Source organism: Ambystoma mexicanum, chromosome 1p (genome assembly GCF_040938575.1).
Source record: "Ambystoma mexicanum isolate Mex_15411 chromosome 1p, UKY_AmexF1_1, whole genome shotgun sequence".
NCBI classification, from domain to species: domain Eukaryota; kingdom Metazoa; phylum Chordata; class Amphibia; order Caudata; family Ambystomatidae; genus Ambystoma; species Ambystoma mexicanum.
This window is the reverse complement of record NC_090921.1, coordinates 324874585-324895712: the sequence shown is the minus strand read 5'-3', so window position 1 is coordinate 324895712 and position 21128 is coordinate 324874585. Positions and strand designations below refer to the sequence as shown.

The following is a 21128-nucleotide window of genomic DNA, read 5'->3' as shown; positions in this document are numbered from 1 at the left end:
ACAGTTGTGGACTGTAGAAAAGGGTGACCTGGTTGATGCTGTGCCAATGAGTGCCATAACTAATGCCTGCAACCTGGTGCAAGTAGAGAGTGAAACATATATCATTGCACCACCAAATCGATATGACCTAGATTAAGAAGCAGAAGATTCTTTTAATTGGCTAAGGAAATCGCGGTAGCAGTAATAGCGTTGCCGCCGCATGTAAGGGTTACCGCCAAACTCGTGATGAGGCAGAAAGTGTTGTCACCATTACTTCATTGTGTATTCTACTACTGACAGCTTTTTTACATGAAAGTGAGGAGTAAAAAAACTGCTTTAAGAAGAACTGTGTTATTAATGTATCTAAGTACGCAGGATGTTAAGTAAAAGAAATGTTTACATCTGCCAAATATGTTTTATGAAAAGAAAATTACAAATATTAAATAAAAAGAACTGTAACTGTTATATGAGATTTGTATGGTCTTATGTTTTAAATCAAAACATCCTTTCAAATTTAATGCATACCAATTTTAGTCTGACTACATACTATTTGATTATTATTGAATTTATTAAGTGCAGACCAAGCTTCGAGAAACAGCAGAGCGCTTTACAGGGGTATACAACAATACAGATGCATAACAGAGCAGTTTTCAGAAATAACAGTAGAACAGATACGCAGCTGGGTGTGGTATATAGAGGGGCACAGAGGAGGAGTACAGCTGTACCGGGTGGCAGGCAGGAGATAGGCGGCCACCCGGTACAGCGAGCCAGGTGGCGCGATGGGAGGTATGGCCGAGGTGTTAGCCATTCCTTCTACCCATTGCTGCAAATTGGTATACCCTGAATGTTAGCGACTAGGCATTATCTACTGGAGAAATTAGTTAAGTGCAGTTGGACTTGTAATTTGCACCAATAAAATGCAAAATGAATAAAACCTAATCTCTGCGAAATGTTTAATCAGATTAAAATGCTAAATAACGGCTACCTGCGTCGAAACTAGTTTGACATTATGTTGCCAACATTTAAATGCAGTAAAAATGTGTGCCTATGTTACTGGATTGTTTTTACAGAGATACAAGTTGGAAAAAATCAACAATACATCTTACAATGTATACTTGCTTGTAAAATAATCCAAAACAAATGCAGTAAAAAATGTGTAGTGTTGCTGGATTGGTTTTATTGAGAAACAAGTTAAAAAAAAAAAAAAGAAAATCCACCACTTTAATAGCAAGCAATCCTTGCTTCAAAAAATCCAAAATAAATCCTGTAAAAATGCTGCCTGCCAATTTGTGTTAGTGGATTGTTTTTACTGAGAAACAAGTCAGTAAAACTCCTAAATAAATCCTGTAGAAATGCCTGCCAATTAGTGTTAGTGGATTGTTTTAACTGAGAAACAAGTCAGTAAAACTCCAAAATAAATCCAATAGAAATGCCTTCCTGCCAATTAGTGTTAGTGGATTGTTTTTACTGAGAAACAAGTCAGTAAAACTCCAAAATAAATCCAGTAGAAATGCCTGCCTGCCAATCAGTGTTAGTGGATTGTTTTTACTGAGAAACAAGTCAATAAAAATCCAAAATAAATCCTCCAACCCAAGACAAATAAATCCTTGCTTGAAAAAATCCCCAAAAAATCCAAAATAACTCCCAAAAAAATCTGCAGCTTGAAAACAATCCAGAAGCAATCCCAAAACAATCCAAAAAGTGGATTTCTTTTTTACTAGGTCTCCCCCCGCCCCCCGACTCCTGCAATGGAAGGGTAATTGCCGAGCTGTTCTTTGAGTCCTTCTAGCACTGCACTCCCTTGCATACATAATTGGGGCAACATGCGTCAATTCGCTCCAGCGTCCTCTTGTCCATCCTGTACAAGGGGACACTGTAATCCCCCCTGGCTCCTGCAGTGGAAAGGGTAATTGCAGAGCTGCTCTTTGATTCCCTCTAGCACTGCACTTCCTTGCATACAGAATTGAAGTGGCATGCGTCAACTCGCTCCAGCGTTCCCTTGTCCATCCTGCTGGAACTGTGGATGGTCAGTTGGGTTAGGAGCATAATGTATTTATACATATATAAAATTGGATATTTATAACGCGCTTAATACCCAGAGGTTTCTATGCGCTGACCCGTGGATCGTATCTGTGTTGCTCTCTGTCATCTTGTTTCCAAGGCGAGCCCGTTGACCCTGAGCTATGCTTCCGAGACAAAATGTAGTGACTACTGTGGCAAGCTAGAAACCACGCAAAAAACACAAAGAAAATAATAAGCGAGGTTTGGCCACAGAGTGGCTTCCATGGCTTGGCAAAGTCAGTGCCCTGATTTGCCTCCTTAAACCTGTGTGTGGATTAGAGACACCCCCTATATCAAGACCAAAGTATCTGGCTCCCCTGGGTTTCAAAACCTGCCATTGTGTGAGCATTCCCTCAGGAGAAGATGCAGGAGAATCTAAAAGAGCACCTCCAGTGATCTCTTGTATTGTATTGTATTTGTCATCTATATAGCGCCCTTGCCTCATTTGTATGGCCTCAATGTGCTGTGTGGTTGGAACCCCCTTGGTAACAGCAGTCCATTGTGGGAGATTTTAAGAGTTCATTTTAATATGCGTGTTTGCATTTTCCCATGTTGGGACTTAGGTGGGCTGGCTAGGCTCTAGCAAGCTGTTGGTGGTTTAGCATAGAGTGCTAGTGCCTCATATTCAATGTGTGCCCAGCTATTTGGCATGGTGTGCCTCTGCACATGCTGTTGGCACATGTGCGTGTATGGATGTATAGCTGTGTTGTTTGGTTTGGGTCAGTGTTTCTGTGCACGTATCTTCAGTATAGCGTATGAGAGGGTTTCGAAAGGAGGAGGGGAAGAGCCAGGTTTGAGGGCCTTTCTGAATGCCACGTGATTGTTAATGCTGTGGATGTGCAGGGGCAGAGAGTTTCAGATAATGGGCACTTGGACGGAGAAGGAGGATCCGCCCAGTCTGGGGGAGATGTAATTTCAGACAACTACGAGAGATGCTGTGCCAGATCTGAGTGTCCTTGAGGGGTGGTGACGAGTGACATTGTCTTTGAGGACTTCTGGGCCCGTGTTTTGGATGGCCTGGTGAGTGATGTGCATGGCTTAAAAGGTAGTGCATCGACCAATAGGGATCCAATGGAGGACTCTTAGTGGAGGGCTGATGTGTTCTCTAGGAGGTAGGCTAATGAGCAGGCGGGTCGCAGCGTTTTGGATTCTTCGCAGTTTCCTCAGCTGAAATGCTGCAATGCCTAAGTAAAAGCAGTTTGCATAGTATAAGCAAGGTAGGATGAAGGAGAATATGACAGAGAAAGGGTGAGGATGTGTGAGGTATGGTAATCTATTCCTAAGGATGCATAGATGGAAGAAGCAGGTTTGGATACAGAGTTGATGTGTTGGTGAGAGGGATAAATCCGAGTACAGTGTGCATCCAAGGTTTTTTGGTGATGTGGAGGTTTCCAGGGCAGGGGGGGAGTAGGGATTAAGGACAGCAAATAGGTTGGGAAGGAGTGCTGTTTTCCTGCAGATTAGGATTTCCGTTTTTCCAGGATTGACGATGAGGTGGTTGGTCATCATCCAATAATCAATATCCGAGAGGCACGATGACAGATCTCGATGGTTGGAGCCTGGAGATATGAGGATTTATTTGGATGATCTGGGTGTCGTCCATGTAGTTCTAGCAGGTGAGAATGTGGGAGTTTAGGAGTGCAGGGAGTGTGTTCAGAGAGATGTTGAAGAGGAGGGGAGATAGAGATGCTCCTTGTTGGACCCTTTTTGGTACTGGTCGTGAAGTAGAGGTGAAAGCGCGGAGGAGCATGATTTGTGAGCAATTAGAGATGAAAGAAGACATCCAAGAGAGGGCAGTGTCTTTGATTACGAAAGAGTGCAGCCTGTCTAGGAAAATGATGTGGTTGATTGTATCAAAGGTGGCAGAGAGGTAAAGAAGAATGAGAACAGCGCAACCTTCTGCACCCGCTGCTCTTTTTAGGTCATCCCAGACAGACACTAGGGAGGACTCCATTCCTCAGAGTGGTCTGAAGCCAGATTGGGCAGGGTCCAGGAGGTTGTTGGCTTCAGTGAAATGGCCGAGCAGCTTGTATGCTGTGCGGTCCATGTGTCTGGCCATGGTGTGGGTGTTGGAGAAGGGCCGGTAGTTCTGGATGAGGAGTAGGTTGAGTGTAGGTTATTTGAGGCTGGGTTTGATGCAGGAGGTTTTTAAGGCTTCTGGGAAGGTTCCCGATATTAAGGAGTGGTTGAGGATTGAGCATGCAATACTGCCTGCAGAGGTTGAGGCTAGGATGTTTTTGAGGAGGGTGGACGGGCAAGGGTCCTCGGGGGAAGCTGATGGGCGGGTTTGTGCTAGGAACTCCTGGTGTGAGATTGGAGAGAAAGAGGTGAAGGTTTGTATCGGGATGGGGTTTGGACAGGGGTTGGGCTGTGGAGGGGTAATGGGCAGAAGCATTCTTTCTGATTTTGAGATGTTGGCACAGTGTCTCTTTATAGCGACATTGAGGGAAGTGTTCTGATAAGGCGTTGCATAGAGATTGGTAGTTGGGTGGAGAGCAGCTTGGAGAATTTAATTCAGAAATTATTCTATGCAGTTACTTGCTCGAGTTGCAAGAGTTTAAGATTCTGTTCTCATTGAATGTTATCATGGTTTTTATGATTTCCAATCTATATGGTCTTGTTAGTCTTCCTAGGGCAGTTTTGTTCTGGGCGGTTGGGTTGTTTCTCCAGGCCTGTTCCAGATGCTGCTTGAGGGTTTTTAACGATTTCAGGTTGGCGGTGGAACACCTGAGTGTGGGCCCTGACCTCTGAGAGGGACTATTTGCTGGGGTGACGGGTGCCAGGGCCCTCAATAGCCAGAGGTGAAATAGTTTTATGGGGGCCTTTCCTGGAGGGAAAGTGCTGGGAGTGAGGTGAGGAGGTTGTTCGCTAGTTCTGGGGTCATACCAACTTTGGTCCGGAGTGGAGTGAGAGGTGTGGAGGTGGGTGGTGGTCAGGCGTGGCATTGGGTTCCGCTCGTGGTTGAGAGTGCAACCGAGAAGAAGATTGCTAAGTGATCTGTCGATGTAAGGGGGCGTAGAAGCAGTGTATATATGATGTTTGTCATGCTAAAAACAGCATTGAGGGTGTGGCCTCCAGTGGGGCTGGGCATGGAGATGCGTTGTGTCAAGTTGAAGGCTACTAGCTTGTCTGTGAGATATCAGGTCAGATGGTTTGAAGAGGAGTCAAACCAGATGTTGAAATCACCTAGGATAGTAAGTGTTGGATGTAGATTGAAAGTAGTTGCCAGAGCGTTGCAGAGTGAGTCTGCAAAGTTTCTTTGTAGCCAGGGGGTCTGTAAATTAGTAGGAAGGTGTGCAATGTGAAGGGTGAGAGTTGGAGCTTTACCAGCAGGGATTCATAATCTGTGGTGGTAGTTGAGGTGTCCTTAATGAGTATTGGGAATTGGTATGTGTGTAGTATCACGAGGTTGAGGGCGGGTGTGGCCAGGGGAGGGCATTGGGTTATGGGGGTTTGTTGTGGTTATTAGTGTGAAAGGTGTGGTCGGATAGGCAGCAATCAAGTGCCACAGACGTAACTCCCAGTGTTTGGAATAGAGTTAGAGCTAGAGAGTGGTATTGCCATGTCAATGCTAAGCCAAGCAACATAATCTGGTTGCTGAGTCCAGAACTCTTGAAGTGCCAGCAATTGTAGGCTCATTTGTGGGAATAAACCCTGTTAAATACTGTGGCGACCCTGCCTTCCAAAGCTCCTGACCAGGCTAAAATGTGTCTCTATTCTTCCTGGCTTTCAGTCTGGGTTTCACTGCGTTGTTCACCTGAAATTGCACTTATCTCTATTTGTGATTCATTTCTGTCAGCTCGTTATTCTAAACACTCTTCGATTCTTATACTTTTTGATCTATCCGCTGCCTTTGACACGGTAGACCATACACTAGTTTAACAGTCTATCTTCTTTTGGTTTTTCTGGTTCTCTATTATCTTGGTTTCACTCATATTTATCCAACTGCACCTATTCGGTCTCATGGGCTGGAGTTGTTCTGATGCCTCTCCTCTCTCCCATGGTATTACACAGGGGTCTGTCCTTGGCCCTTTTCTTTTCTCTCTCTGCACTTCTCCTCTTGCTAATGCTATCTCTTCCTTTGGTTTATCTCATTATTTTACGCTGATGATACCCAACTCTTTTTGTCTTTTTCTTCTTTCACTTCTATTAACTACATGAATCTTTCTGCTTGTCTCTCTGCTATTAACACTTAGATGTCTGATCACTTTCTTGTTCTTATTGCTTCAAAAACGGAAGTTCTTTTTTTCCCAGCTAGTACTACTCCTCCTTCTCTCCTATCTCTCTTTCTGCCCATAATCTTGGTCTCCATCTCGACACTGACCTCTCTTTCATTCATCATATTTGTATTACCTCCCGATCCTGTCATTTGCATCTTTTTAATATCCATAAATCAGAGCTTTTCTTACTTTTAGCACTACTAAACTTCTAATATCCTTTCCACAGTTATGTTACTGTTCTGTATTACTCTTTACTCTTTGGTCTTCCCATTTCTTCCTTAGAGTCTCTTAAAGGCTGTTTTTAACTCTTCTATTTGTCTTTTGTAATCCCTTTCTATTTGTGATTATATTTCCACTTCTTTAGCCTCTTTTGGATGGCTACCATTTCATTCTCGACTGAAATTCAACTTTCTCTGTATTGTATTTAAGTCCCTTTATGGTCTTGCTCCTATCCATCTATCTTACATCCCCTTGTGTCTTACTATGTCCCTTCTTGTGTACTTCGTTCTCAGTCTTACTTCTTATTATCTGTATCTCATCCCCCCTGTGCGCAATCACGCTTTCTCTCTGCTTGCTCATCTCCATTGGAACGCTCTCCCTCTCTGTTTACGATCTCTTGATTCCCTTTCCGATATCCGCGCTAGCTCAAAAAGTGTTTTACTTCAACCTTCACTGTCTACTTCATTTCATTTTGTAACTGAACTTGCTTATTTGCTGTGTATTGTACTTCTACCTTCCATAATCATTGTACTGTAAATTCGCATATGTACAGTGACTTGGCGTAAATCGCTATATAAATAACAAATAAATACAAATACATTACTGGATTGGTGTGAGCTCTTGGAATCCCTTAAAGCAACACATTAACTTTAGTCTCTGAACCAAGATCGCATCTTCTTGTCGGTCCCTCGTGACTCACCCTGACTTGCAATTCCAGTCTCTTGCAAGATTCAGGTTAACCAAATGTTCTTAACCTCCCAGTAGCGTGGAAGAGGGCTTAATAAGATCCCTTAAATCGCATTTCTTATGACTTAGTCTTTAGGTACAAAGCTTAAGACTATTGTTTCTGCATCCTTCTCTGGTTTTCATCCCAAATCATATTCTGAATGCTAGTTCATCAATGTGTCCCAGTCGTTAGTAAATGCCCCTGATTGAAGTGTGAGTTATATATTATTCAACTGCATTTCAATTGTGTTGCGAACACCGCTGGCCCATGTATCTGTAACTGGACTTGTTCTTGTGGGACCATAGCTGGAGGGTGGTCAGGCTTGTGCCACTCACGTGGCTCTTTCAGTGTGTTCTTTACATGAGGATATTGCACATACATGTGCAGCATAAACCAGAAGGATGCAGTACAGGTTGGATACCTAGCCTAGATGTCCTGGTTCTATCAGAACACTAGTGCTGAGACTGAAAGACAGTTCACATAGGCCACCCAAGAGCCACCAGGTGGGAAACAAATGCTGCTTCCCTGGGCCACTCTCCGACCATGCCAAACTTGGGGTGCCCTTATGAACCCTCCAAAAAGGATGAATTCAATGTTTAAACGCAATCATAAAAATCTGGAGCCACGGACCTAGGGGGCTTCCTTTCCTTGGTTTTTCATCTCATCTGTGTCATCACGGAAGCGGGTCAATGCATACAAGTCTTAATCCAGCCTACAGCGCCTAGACCGTTTGGCACGTCCCCTCTTCATGCTAATGCACGCAACCCAAGACACACTTCTGCAATGTTTGGTGTTACCAGCGAAGTGCACCTTGACTCCACAGGCTCACAGGCGAGAATACGCGCTTCCGTTTATCAAGGCTCACAACAATGAAAACCCACCCGCAAATGCGCTGGGCATCTTCTACTGCATCTTTCCTTCCCACTGTGCCCGAATACAGAAGGGGACCAATCAAATCACTAGCATTATTAGCCCTTCAACCAATGGGGAATGTCCAGTCCAAGCTACAAAGGTATGTTCTCTCCACCTGCAATACAAGCCTGCGGGACATGTTTCAGCCATGTTTGCACTCATTACAGAGTTCTATTTTGGTACACTTGAAACAGCAAGCAGCGGCCATTTAGGGAAACACCCTAAAACACCAAAACGTTGCATATAACAAGTTTTGAATTAATCAAAAGGACTAGCAATTGCTCCGTGCGTCTTCCATCATATTGTTTCTTGGCCCGCTTCCTCAATTATAGAAGGAGATCAACCGGAAGAAATCAGTCTTGGCCCTACCACCGATGGGAGTTAGACCACATCTACTGTGCACCGGTGACCACACAATGCCACAGCAGCTTTGGCCTTCTTAGACCCCATCAGTAAGGTGCAGCTTTGTCCCCTAGGCACAATTATCCAGGAACCCTAACCTGGGTATGCCAGACCTCTGGAATGGCATCCAGAACACTGCATGTGATGAATCTAATACATTGTTCTAGTTTTGGTGCCAACTGTAACCCAACGCTATTGCACTAGAGTATAGATAGGAGGGAGCTGGGGTGTGAGGAGTGACACACAGCCGGCCTGTGTTGTTGCCCCGCCCACTCATTGACCACTCATGCTGTTCTCTATGACTGTGCCCACTCATTACCAGCCCCACCTCGCCCAAAACACACGTCCTTGGATCCCTTATAGAAGCCTGTGCCATGCAGTCCCATCACACTTTGTGCAGTGTAGCGCATGAGAGCTAATGGCTTAATGTCCACTGAAATGAGCTCGAGGTTTAATAAAAATGTCTTAACATAGTCTGGCTTCAGCCACATGATTTGTATACAAGATGTGTGCCCTTGCGTCTATTCCTCTTAAAAACAAGCATTGTCAAAGCCAACAGGTGTGTATTGTTACTATGTTTTGTCAGGCACTCACGCCATTTTCCAGCTGTTTCCGTCTTAAGGTCTGGTAATCCCACTATGATATTGATTGGCAAATGCCCATTTCATGCCTACCAAAAGCCAACACTGTTGTCTTTGACATTGCTCATCAATTTTGCAATAAATACATTTTGGGCTTGATTCACAGAGTGTTTTCCTACGGGATTGACATACAAGGTAGTGTTCAACTGCTTGGCCAGTGCACCTACAAAACTGACAACATTGGGCCTCATTACACGGAAGGCGGTGAACCATGCCTATTAGCGCCATGGTTCATGCCGGTAAAATACCGGCACCGCCTTGGTGGAAAGGTCAAATTACCGCCCTATTCCAAGGTTGGCGGGGCGTTAATTCCCCCTTCCAACATTGCCCTTCCCCATTCCCATTTTTGCCCCATAGGGCTCTATGGGAATGGGTGAAGGCGCTAATTACGGTACCGAAAATTGCGGTACCGTAATTAGCTCCCTGGTCCCTTTGCGGGTTGGTTTTTACCGCCTGCAAAAAGCAGGCGTTAAATTCCCCAACCCGCAAAGGGACCTCGTAGTAAGGCGGTAAGGATTTACCGGTACCGGTAAAATACCAGTACCGGTAAACCCTTACCGCCATCCGTGTAATGAGGCCCAGTGTCCGGTGCTGGAATGATTTTTGTTTATTTTTGTTTTTACATTCACTGTCATTGCCTTTAACTATTTAACTTTGCCAACACATGTTTTGCACATTCATTCCACACATCATCAGGGTAATTTCAGGTTTTGTTTTCATTGCGCAGCCAGATATCACGTCGAACACTTTAGGAACAAGCTTAAACATGAGAAATTGTCCTAAGGACACGTAAAATTGATGTGCAAATCAAGTCGGAAAAGTTAAATAATTAAATAAAATTAAAAGGAGTGTTAACATGAAATAAAAACTTTTTTTTTCCACCAGAGGGTATATTTCTCTATAAGAATTGCTTTTTATATAGTGATGACTCAAGAGTATTTGTGAGTTGTGTTTAGCCTTTATTTAAAGGTCATTTAGTGGAAGTGACCACAGTGAGCATTACAGTCCCACATCTTCAATTTAAATCAATAGATATTGACTGTTGATCCTATGTACTGCATTGCCCCCGCCACCTTCGCCCCCACACTTTCCCTACACCCCCATCCCCTGCACTTGCGCGATCTCAATGTCACCTGGGTCTAGTAAGATTGTTGTCTTTGTCCTCTATTCGCCCTCCCTTGCCTCGTGGCGCCTTGAAACACTTGTGTATGGGCGCGTCATAAATGCTATATCATATCATTGTTCACAAATAAACAACCTTATTTAAGAGAGAGTGTGGCACACTCCTATTCAACTTTTATTAGTTCCTAGTTCCTGCTTCCTGGGACTACAGGCGCTATGAGCTCTCTGACATCCAATGCTCCTACGTCATTACTAGCAGAGCCTCCTGCAGAGAGAAGTTGGGGCTGCTGAAGTTGGGAGTACTCCCTCCCCCCACACACTTGCTCCTCCATTGTCCACCCAAATGTTATGATATGATTGTTTATTTACATAGCGCCTATACACAATGTGTTTCAAAGCACTTCATGCAGTGGCTCCTGCGGGTAGAAGGGAAAAGCAAGGGCTGGGAGCTCCACCACGGCTTGACATCCTGGGTCATTTCCTATGGCACCTTCTGCAGGTGGAGGCAGCCAGCACTCCTCCACATTATTAGAGGTGGGGAGATGATGAATTCATGGGGGAGGTCGAGCGAGAGGAGAGCCATGGGGCCTGGCTTGGCTCTGAGGGCCAAACATGAGCTGAACCAGCAAAGGATGGATACCTTGCCCTCTGCCGCTCCACCGCAAAGACAAAACCCATACCTGTCATCATTTATCCTCACCCACTGCAACTACAAAAAACAAATAGCTGCCATCCATTTCCCTGCCCTCCACAACATAAACCTACACCTCATGTCCTGTCTCCAGGGCCCCACAACAGAAAACATACGCCTGGCATCCCAGTAATGGAAGATCGGGCACACTGAAATTAAAGGATTTGTCAGCATCACACACTTTCAATAAAATGGAATTTGATCTCATTATGCACTTTACCCACTTGACAACATACATTCCCATCTCCACCGGATATAAATGTAAGCACATGGCAGTTTTGAGGAGCCAAAATAATGCTTTGTTTCATAGAGATGACTTAAACGGACACAAATCACAATATGAACTAACCGTAAAAATATAGGAAACCTTATGCTATGCAAAATGAGTTCGTATAGCTTTATTTTCACCATCCTGAATAGAACTCTACATGTGCAAGAATGTAAAGGAATGTCGGCCTAAACAATCCCCTCTCTTTTGCTTCTGTACTTTCAAGACTTGGACACACAACAGCAAAACTGCAAGAAAAGGTCATCTACTTTTAATCATTGTTTCACATGGACTTACTTGGAGCTGGTTATATTGTACAGCTTCTAGTGGGCTTGAATCCTAATGGAGCTATCCTCAGTTTTTCAGCTGGCACTGCTGGGAGTAGCAGGCAGCAGCACCCATATGTCCTGGATGCAGTAAAGGAAAACAGCCCAGGTGAACCCTCGTGTCCATAAAAGAGTGTTGTACATAATCTGTTTCCCTTTTTCATTCGGAGAGAAGAATGATACATGGAACAACCACTGTAGTTTAATGCATTATATATAAAAGTGGCGTGTTTTTAAGAAATTCTATTTATATTTTTATTTATTTTTTACATTTGTAGAGCGCAGTACAGCCCAAGGGCATTGAGGCGCCTTTTACATTTTTCAGAGTATCACTAAATGAAACCACTTATGGCAGCCAAAGGAAATAAAACCCATGTAAGTCGAGTGATTTTCCCAGGATTGCATAGATTTGTCAAGATTTGTCAAGTGTGGAAGCCAGGATTTCTTATTGCACAGTTTGTACTTTGGGAGGTTTCAGACCACACGTTCTCCCCATTGCATGTTTTATTTTGTTTTGTCCCAACATGCCTTTCCTGGCAAGAGGTAAACAACATACTCTGCAAGTAGATGATTGCATGCCATTCTTCTAACTGCCAGTGGGTGGCACTGGCACTTTAATTTACTTTGCAAGTGCAACAGAGGGTGAGTTGATGCTTGGCTCAGCTCCATGAAGGCTCTTCATTCACAAAGGCACTAGACACAAGCCATAGCCATGAATTTGGACTTAACCAGGCCTGAGTCTGCTCTTGCTCCCCCCACCTTTACCCATTTTCTACAGAGTATGGCGCATGCGATTCTGTGAACTCCCCCGTGGCCAGCACGGCTCACTATTCTCTAGGGGGCTTGCAGACTCAGGATATGTGAGCTCCCTGCGCTGCCAGCACTTCTGAAACATTCCCCACAACAGTTCCTTCAAGAGGAGGGAGAACGGTGTGCTCCTGCAGCCAGCTTTCATCCCCCTTCTCCACAGGGATGGGGATTTCAGGGTCTGTTAGCTCCCACACAGCCGGCACTCCTTCACCATTCCCTGCAGCAGCTCCTGCGATAAACAGGATCTGTGATCTCACCCACAGCGAACACACCTGAGCAATTCCCTACAGAGCCTCCTGAAGGATGAGAAAGCGACGGCTGGAGCTCGGGGCTCCCCTCAGAGCCAGAACACTTGCAACATTTATTAGTGCGTAGCGAGTGCTGTCAGCTCCTGCTTACCTGCGAGTAGCAGCACTGGTCAGTCCTGGACTTTTTCTCTTGACTGCTACCTTTACGGCTTGACACCAGTACTGGATAGTGATTATTTTGTTTCCATCTGGTGCACAAACAAATTTAATTTATATTATTAGCTGGGTACGACTTCGACCCGCCCACGGAAGAAGAAGCGGCATATCTTCAGAACTCACGCGCATTCACCGAGTGCATATGACATGATATGATAGTTTATTTGTATAGCGCCTATACACAATGTGTTTCAAAACGCTTCAAGGGAAGGAAACAAGGGAAAATACAGTGACATTCTTACAGGCCATGAACAGTAAAGATGTGAAATTAACTATCGTACTCGGCCTGGCGACATTTCAGATAGTGCAAGAGCTAAGACATAGATAAGGAAGGGAGGCGGGAAGGAAACAGACAGGCGACTACCATACTAGGCCTGACGACATTTCAGATAGTGCTGGATGGGGGGTGGGGGGAGACAGACAAGGTTGCTATCATACTAGGTACAGGGACAATTCTGATAGAGTAAGTGCATAGAAGAAAGTAAGGGGAGGAGGGGAGGCGATAGGAGAACGGAGAGGAGGGGAGAACAGAGAGTATGCAGTGAAAAAGAGTGGAGAAGCAAGAGGGGAGAGCGAATACAATTGCAGAAGTCAGTTGTAGCACATAGCGAGTGCTGTTAACAGTCTGCTCGTCTGGAAGCTGAAGTGGTGAAGTGTGAGCTGTAATAAGTAAGTCTACTTAACTACTTTGAACTTGCAGAGGAGAAAAAGCCAGCTAAGCAAAAGATAAAACCTGGCAGATATAAATTAAGAAGCGGGCAGGCGTATGTGAACAATGCGTTAAATCCGGTAACAATTGAGAAGCCTTCTGCACCATTAAATATTCAAACTGACAACATAGCTGATAATGTGAATAAATGAAGAGGGAAAATCACATCTTTTTTTCAAGTGGAGGAAGCGGCCACCATTGCTTTCGAAATTCCGGGATAAGTCGAGCAGCAAAGGCACTTTGGGAATATGCTGAGGTTAACTTCCGCGCTCTGAAACACTTGTGTTCGAGCGCGATACAAATAAAATATCATGTCATATCATAACTTGTTGGGAGTAAATGGGTGTAAAGCGAAATTGATATTGAAGCTATTCTCGTCAAAGAAAGTAGTCCGGCCCTCTCTGGTGGTTAAGGGAACCCCCATTGAGTAGGTCACCGCATATAGATATCTTGGTGTGGAACCGGAAATCCAGCAAGGTTACAAAGGTTGTATGAGAGCACCACTGAAGAGAGCTGGCCAGTTGTCATGCAAAATGAACAGGTGGATATTCACTTACAGGAGTTAGACACCTTTATCTTCAGTGTTATGATCCTGCTGTCACTCATGGCCTGGAGTGCCTCAGAATGATCGATCTAGAATGGCTTCAGAGAATTGAGGGGCAGTTCTGGAAGAACATACCACGACTACCCTCTTGCATACCAATGGCAATTATCAGGCTGGAGCTCTGCCTGTTCTCTCTAAAACCGGTGGCATTAAAAAAGGGCACTACTGTATGCTTTATCTACCACTTTCTCTATACGATCGGGCATGATACGTGCGGTAGCGCCGTCAGCTCAAAATACGAGCAGAGTGTAATGAACCTGTTGGAATCGCTGGGTTGTTCATGGAGAAAGAAGGAGAACTACCATGTCTTGAATAAAGAGTGGAACCAGAAAATAGATCTGTTAGTTTGGGGTGAACATGGCTCATATGTATCTACTCTGAGGAGTTATGGTTTTGTAGCTCAGATGTTGTATACTTGTAAAAAGCCACAATCGTATTTGAACAGTTGTCCTTCTAAAAGCCTTTGGCGTTTTATTCTACTATTACGCTTAAACCGACTTCCAGCGATAGGTAGAATGACCAACGTTCCGAAGTCAGAGAGGTATTGCCAAATTTGCCGTAACCGCTCTATTTTAGAGACTCCTAAGCACATTCTAACAGAATGTCCCTCCCTAGCGAATATTTATGTGCAGAATTTAGGAGAATATGTATACCAATTGGATACAATCAAGTCAGGTTCATTTTGGAGATGGTGCTACAACACCTTAAGCAAATCTCTCCAACTGGCCTTATAGGGTTTGGGTAAAAGTTGGAGTGAAACTGTAAAGTGAGTGATGTTAGCTTTAATCATTCGGTGCATTGATTTTGAATTTTAACTTTGCATTCTTTTGTTGAATAAGATCTATTGTATTAAACTATTATGATTTTATGTAAATGTGTAAAGTTGTATACTGAAACACATTAAATAAATAAATACAAATGTTTTCTGGTTTTAGCAGAAGAGACCTATGCCTGTTACTGTGGAGGGAGATAAACCGTGCCAGCTGCTCCCGTCAACATTAGAGGACAGCCAGAGACGTACGCTTTAGAGAACGAAAAGCTCATAAAAAAAGGTGGCATGATCTAAGCTGCGGCCAAAGTGGCCCTGGACATTGCGGCCAGGGCCATCACAAAGCAAGTTAGAGCACTTAGGCATGTGCTAGTCTTCTGTAGATGGGTTGGTTTTTCAAGATAGAAATAGTCTAGGGTAAAAGACATGACGTGTTAGTCATATTTTGTGCATTGTTTGGATGCAATTTTCTATACAAATTGAGTAGTAGTGTTTACAGGTCTATAAAAGACTGGATGTCATCCTACTTTCTTTCCCTTAATACTAACAAGACTGAGGTGATTTTCTTCCCTCCTAACACTCTATCCCCTTCTCCCCCCCTTCATCCACTTTCCACCTTCCAACCTCCCCATATCTACCCATGCCCGCAATCTCGGCCTTCATCTTGACTCCTCTCTCTCCTTCTCCAACCACATCTCTCTAACCTCTCAAGCCTGTCGTCACCACCTCTACAACATCCGCAAAATCCGCTCCTCTCACATTTAATGCTCCAAACTCCTAATCTCCTCCCTTATATTCTTCTGCCTCTTCTACTGCTCCTCTCTCCTCTCTGGACTCCCTGTCTCTCACCTAACTCCCCTAAAATCCATCTACCACTCCTCTATTCGTACTCTATGTCTCCTCTGCCCTTGAGACTATTTCTTCCACTCTCTCTCAACTTGACTGGCTTCCCTTCCTCTCACAACTGAAATTTCAATTCCTCTGTCTTGTCTACAAATCTCTCCATGACCTGCCCCCTTACCTTTCTTCCCTCCTCTCATTCCACTCCCCCTCCCGCTCTCTCCACTCAGCAAACCTCTACCTCCTCACTGTACCCCCAGCCCCATGTGCCTCCTTACGCTTCCGCTCCTTCCAACTCTTGGCCCCCCTACACTGGAACTCCCTCACGCTCTCTATCCGCTCCTCCCCTACCTACTCATCCTTCTGCTCCTCTCTGAAAGCTCATCTTCTTCACTCCCCCCTTGACTCCCCTTCCCTACCCCTCTCCCCTTCTAACCCTTGCCCCCCCTCCTTCCCCTCTCTCCTTCCCCCTTCCCTAATGACCTTAAATTGGTCACTGATACCACTTAGGGGCATTGAGGACACCAGACCACTCCCACTTCCCTTCCCCTTCCCCTCGCTCCCACTCTCCTGACCTCAAAACAGACACTGTAACCCCATTCACCTATCCCCTCCCCTCCCCTTCAACACACCCTCCCCTCCTCCTTGTAAATTGTTCTACATATTGTTCTAATGACTTGTTTCATGTTTGTAAATATGATTCTCTCACTTATGTACCTGTTGTTGTACTGTAAAGCGCTTTGGCTTAAAGCGCTATAAAAATTCAATAAACATAAACATGTTTACATGTACAGGAACACTTTACTAGCACATTGCATTTTACTGTAAAGTTTGTATATGCTTGTGATATCCCAGATGTATTGTTCTTAATTTATGTGTGTGTTTTATAGATGATATGTTACATTGATGTCTCTGGCTAAATCCCCTGGTGTGGTGGTTATGTACACGCATAAATAAAAGTCAGTGGTTGAGTAATGACCTAATGTTGGGTCAGATCTACTAACTGTACTATACAGTGCACTAGCAGCCTAGGAGGTTTTGTCGTTATTATATGTTCGTTTACCAGGGATATGATATGGTATGATATGATATATGATATGATGGTTTATTTATATAGCGCCTATACACAATGGGCCTCATTATAAGGCTGGCGCTCCCGTAATGAAGGGGGACGGTACTAGACCGGCCCCCTTCATTACGGGAGCGCCGATTACGAGCTTCCCATCGCGGGACCTGGATTGCACACCTGGCAAAACCAGGTGTGTTTTCCGGGTCCCGCGAGGGGAAGAGGGAGACAATAATGGGCCAGATGTGATCTGCCCGTTATTACCTCCCTCCCCATTCCCATTGAGCCCAATGGGGGCTGAAATGGGAATGGGGATGGGTTCCTGCAAGGAGGACTTACCGGTTCCTCCTATGTCGGAGTAACTCGGTAAATCCCCATTGAAGGAACCCGGTAATGGAGCCGGGAACGGAGGCAGCCATGGAGCGAATAGCTCCATGGCTACCTCCATTCTCGTAATGAGGCCCAATGTATTTCCAAGCGCCTCACGGAAAGGAATGGATCAAGGGAAAATACAGTGACATTCTTACAAGGCCATGAACAATAAGAATGTGGAATTGACTATCTTACTCAGCCTGGCGACATCTCAGATAGTGCAAGAGCTAAAACACAAATAAGGAGGCGGGGGGGGGGTGAGTGGGAAGGAAATGGGAACAGACAAGCGACTACGTACTAGGCCTGACGGCATTTCTGGTAGAGCCGGAGATTAACAAGAGGTGAGGGGGGAGGGGTGCAGAAAGGAAGGAGGGGAACCCACCTGCTGCTTTAACACATACCCTGGTGTCTCTCTATTGTTTGATTTGGTTGTTATATTTTGTGATTGCCATCAAATGCCAATAGTGCTTCACCCAAGGTCTGTCGCAATATACCATCATTAGGTAGCGCAGTGCCGGGATCAGGGTTTTCGAACTGCCATGTTAGCTTTGGCAAGAGTTGGTCAAGAGAATTGTTCAGGAGAACATTAATACCAAAAATTATAATCAAACCTTGGAGAAGTTTCAAAAGTTCTCAAAATCTTTAGCTGCACAGGAGCTCTCCTGACAGCATTGCCCTCTTTCATTGCCTCCCGTGTTTCAGGTTGGCGCTCTCGTTCTGCTGCAACAGCGACCAATTGCCAAGAGAAGCCACAACACTTTCAAGAAATGGCATCAGATCGCAGCTTAAACAGGCCAAGACAGAGTAGCTCCCTACCCGGACATGCCAGTTACTCAGCGTTGCCTCACACAACATCGTTGTTTTTATTCAATTTTATTAGAAAAAGGAAACAAGTCACAATTGGAATTACATATCCCTACTGGGCCCCCTAGGTTTGAAAAATATTACTAGGGTCAACTCTGGCTCCATGCCCTCCATCACATCTTTCCCTGACACATTTCCCACAAGACCATGGGCTATTCTTGGCTTGCAGTGGAGATGCTGCGCGATATGGATGTCCCTTCGGCACATGCGATGGATGGCTTTCCATACCATGAGAGAAGTCATGGTCGAGGCTCCCAGGTTTCTAGTCCAGGCCCAATATGATGTGGGAATTCCATGCCAGCCCATAAATGAGAAAAGCAGGACTACAGTTCCCAGAATATACTGGGTTGTGAGGCTGAAATCCAGAATCTCACAGTCAGGACTGGGTCATCTGCTAGCAGAACAACTTGCGTGCTTAACAAGTCCATGAGGGAAGGAAAGGTGGGTAATCGGGGTGCCGTCTACCCCTGGCCTATGGCAGGGGTCCACAAGTTTGCTGTGTGTGGCGCCTCTTTCCAGGACAGATATTAAGATGAGCCGGGGTCAGCGATGGCTAGAAGAAGGGAGCTCCGTCATCCCAATCTCTTCTGGTTGCCTTCTCCTGCTCCTGGGAGTCCCACACCTGTACAGGTGCATCGCTGGAGCCTGTCCAGGTCTCTCCCCTACAGAAGACTTCCTCTGAGTAGCAGTTCAGATCTGCGCCGCAGTCTGAGGATGGAAAAATGAGAAAAATGTACATAAAAAAACACATAGAAGACAAAACTACTTATACAAATACATAATAGCAGAGGACACATACATTCACCAGCTAGTTAATGGGAGATACTAGAACCTTCTTTCATCTTTCCTATTGCATCTATTCCCACTTATCACCTATTGCCAGGATCTGGATCTAGCAGCTCACCAGGACATTTGCTCCCACTATGCCTCGCCATTGACAACAGTGGGATCATAAGAAGCTGCAAAATGAAGCTGACCAGGTGTTTTGGACTACGACTCCCAAGATCTCTCACCATTGACTTCACTTTGCACGGTCAAGGGAACTTGTAGTCCAAAACATCTAGTGAGTCATGCCTGCCCTATTAGGTGCCAACAGCATAGCTGTTCTGTTTTTGCCTCGTGATGTCGCAGGTACCCAGTTTTCCCGTCATGCATGGACAGCCAGGTCTCCATGTGATGGTTCGCGCATCATCATATTGCCTGCCAATAGGCTCTACAGCGGATGTTGCAATATGTGTTGTGTTTTCTCAGTTTGTGCTGCGGAAGTAGCGTTTCTCCAACAGAAGCTGGCCTCCTAGGATATTTCGAGCTGATTTGGTATTGTCCGCTGCATTATACGGCGGATGTCCAACTGAAAGCATGCTGGCATTGAAAAAAAAACAGATAATATATTGGGATTGTGCAAACTGGGAGTAGACTGGTATTTTATTTATTTATTTTAATTTGTATAAAGCACTGCATGCCAGAAGGCCTCAAAGCACACACAGAGCGGACAAGCCAAACAACAATGGTGCAGGAATCAGAGGTAGGTGCCAGGGAGGGGTTACTCAGGAGGGGAGTTGAAAAGGAAGGTCTTCAGTCTTTGCTTGAACTCGGATGTCGTTCAGGTTCTTTTTAAAGCCGGGGTGAGGGCATTCCAGGTTGCGGTTTCTAGGACATCAATACAGGATCCTCCAAATTTGGCAAGCTTGTATCTGGCTGCGCCAGTCTGGATTGATCCTTAGATCTAAGTTTGCGCATGGGCACTTACACCTTCAGGCGGTCGCTCAGATATTTGGGCGGTCACTCAAGTATTATCCAAACAGGAATATAATGGGGTGTGGTAAACTGGGATATTCGACTCGTGGGTTTATGATTGGAATATATTAGACTACTGCATAATGGGAACATATTGGGATTGCCAAAATATGAGTTTACTGGAATTGCACAAACTGGATGTCTACTGGCATTTTGTAAACTGGGACTATGCTAGAATCATGTATCAGTAAAATAGGAGAAATAATAATAATTTAACATTTATATAGCACTACAAACCCAGGCATTTCACTATCACCCACTGTGTGCTGCTCATTTAGCAACCTTGGAAGGATGAAAGGCTGAGTTTGGCCCTGCCGGGAATCGAACCAGCTTTGGCAGGCTCTGCATAGTATGTCAAAGCAAGCGCACTACTCGCTGTGCTATCTGACCGAAGATGTTGGAATTGCGTGATGTAAACTGTAGCATTATGAAATTGTTTTGCTATACATCAAATGTATACTGGGATTGTGTACACTGCGATATTAATAACAATGGAAAATACTTTTGAATTTGCATATTTTGGCACAGTGCGAACTGATGGTACACTGGGATTTTAGAAGGTGTGGCTCTGTCAGGATTCTTAAACTGGTTGTGTACTGGGATTCTCCAAGCAGGATGTAGACTGGGATTTTGAAATCGGGGAGGTGCAGAACCTACCAGGGCAGTTTCAGATCTCAGCCAGCGGCGTGCCACGCGATCTCCCTCTTCCCTGTGGGCGGCCTCTCAGGCAGCCATTTCTATTGTAACATTGTTGATACACCTAAAGCGAAAGCCACTGTATATCAGTACATTCGCCAAGGTGTGGCACTGGACAAAAACTGTACTGTCAACGTGAGAGCATAAGCAAGCATGAGCCCCTCCCATTGGCCCATTATGTCCAAAGTCTCGGGAGGATAGCTCCGTGGCAACATGCTCGTCTTGGAAGCAAAATGACATGGAGTAACATGGGTTCAACCCCCAGGTCTGTGCTTAAAAGTGTGTTATAAATAACCTATCATATCAATGTGGCAATGGACCTTTATTGCTGATAGCACCGCTCCGGGCTAGGGCCATTTAGAACCTGCACTGCAACACTCTCTATCGAAATGCAAAGGTGTATGCATTGGTGTTCATCGAAGCACATTAGGGAGGCAGTGGCACATGGGTTCAGTCATGGACCTATAGTCCCAATCATTGACGGTTCGAATCCCCGTAACCTGTGACACTTTTTAACAACAGAAATAAAAAATTAAAAAATCAATTAGCCTTCTTAATATTTTTGTTTT

At 44.8% G+C, this 21128-nt stretch overlaps 1 protein-coding gene across 3 annotated transcripts in view; it reads right to left on the bottom strand.

The window, feature by feature from the left end:
- Positions 1 to 18059: 18059 nt before the first annotated feature.
- SHC2 (SHC adaptor protein 2) overlaps positions 18060 to 21128 on the bottom strand; it is a 708489-nt gene continuing 705420 nt past the window's right edge. For all 3 annotated transcript variants that reach the window (XM_069648025.1, XM_069648031.1, XM_069648016.1), the window contains one exon: positions 18060 to 18774. The gene's annotated coding sequence lies outside the window, so the exon portion shown is untranslated. The remainder of the gene's footprint in view (positions 18775 to 21128) is intronic.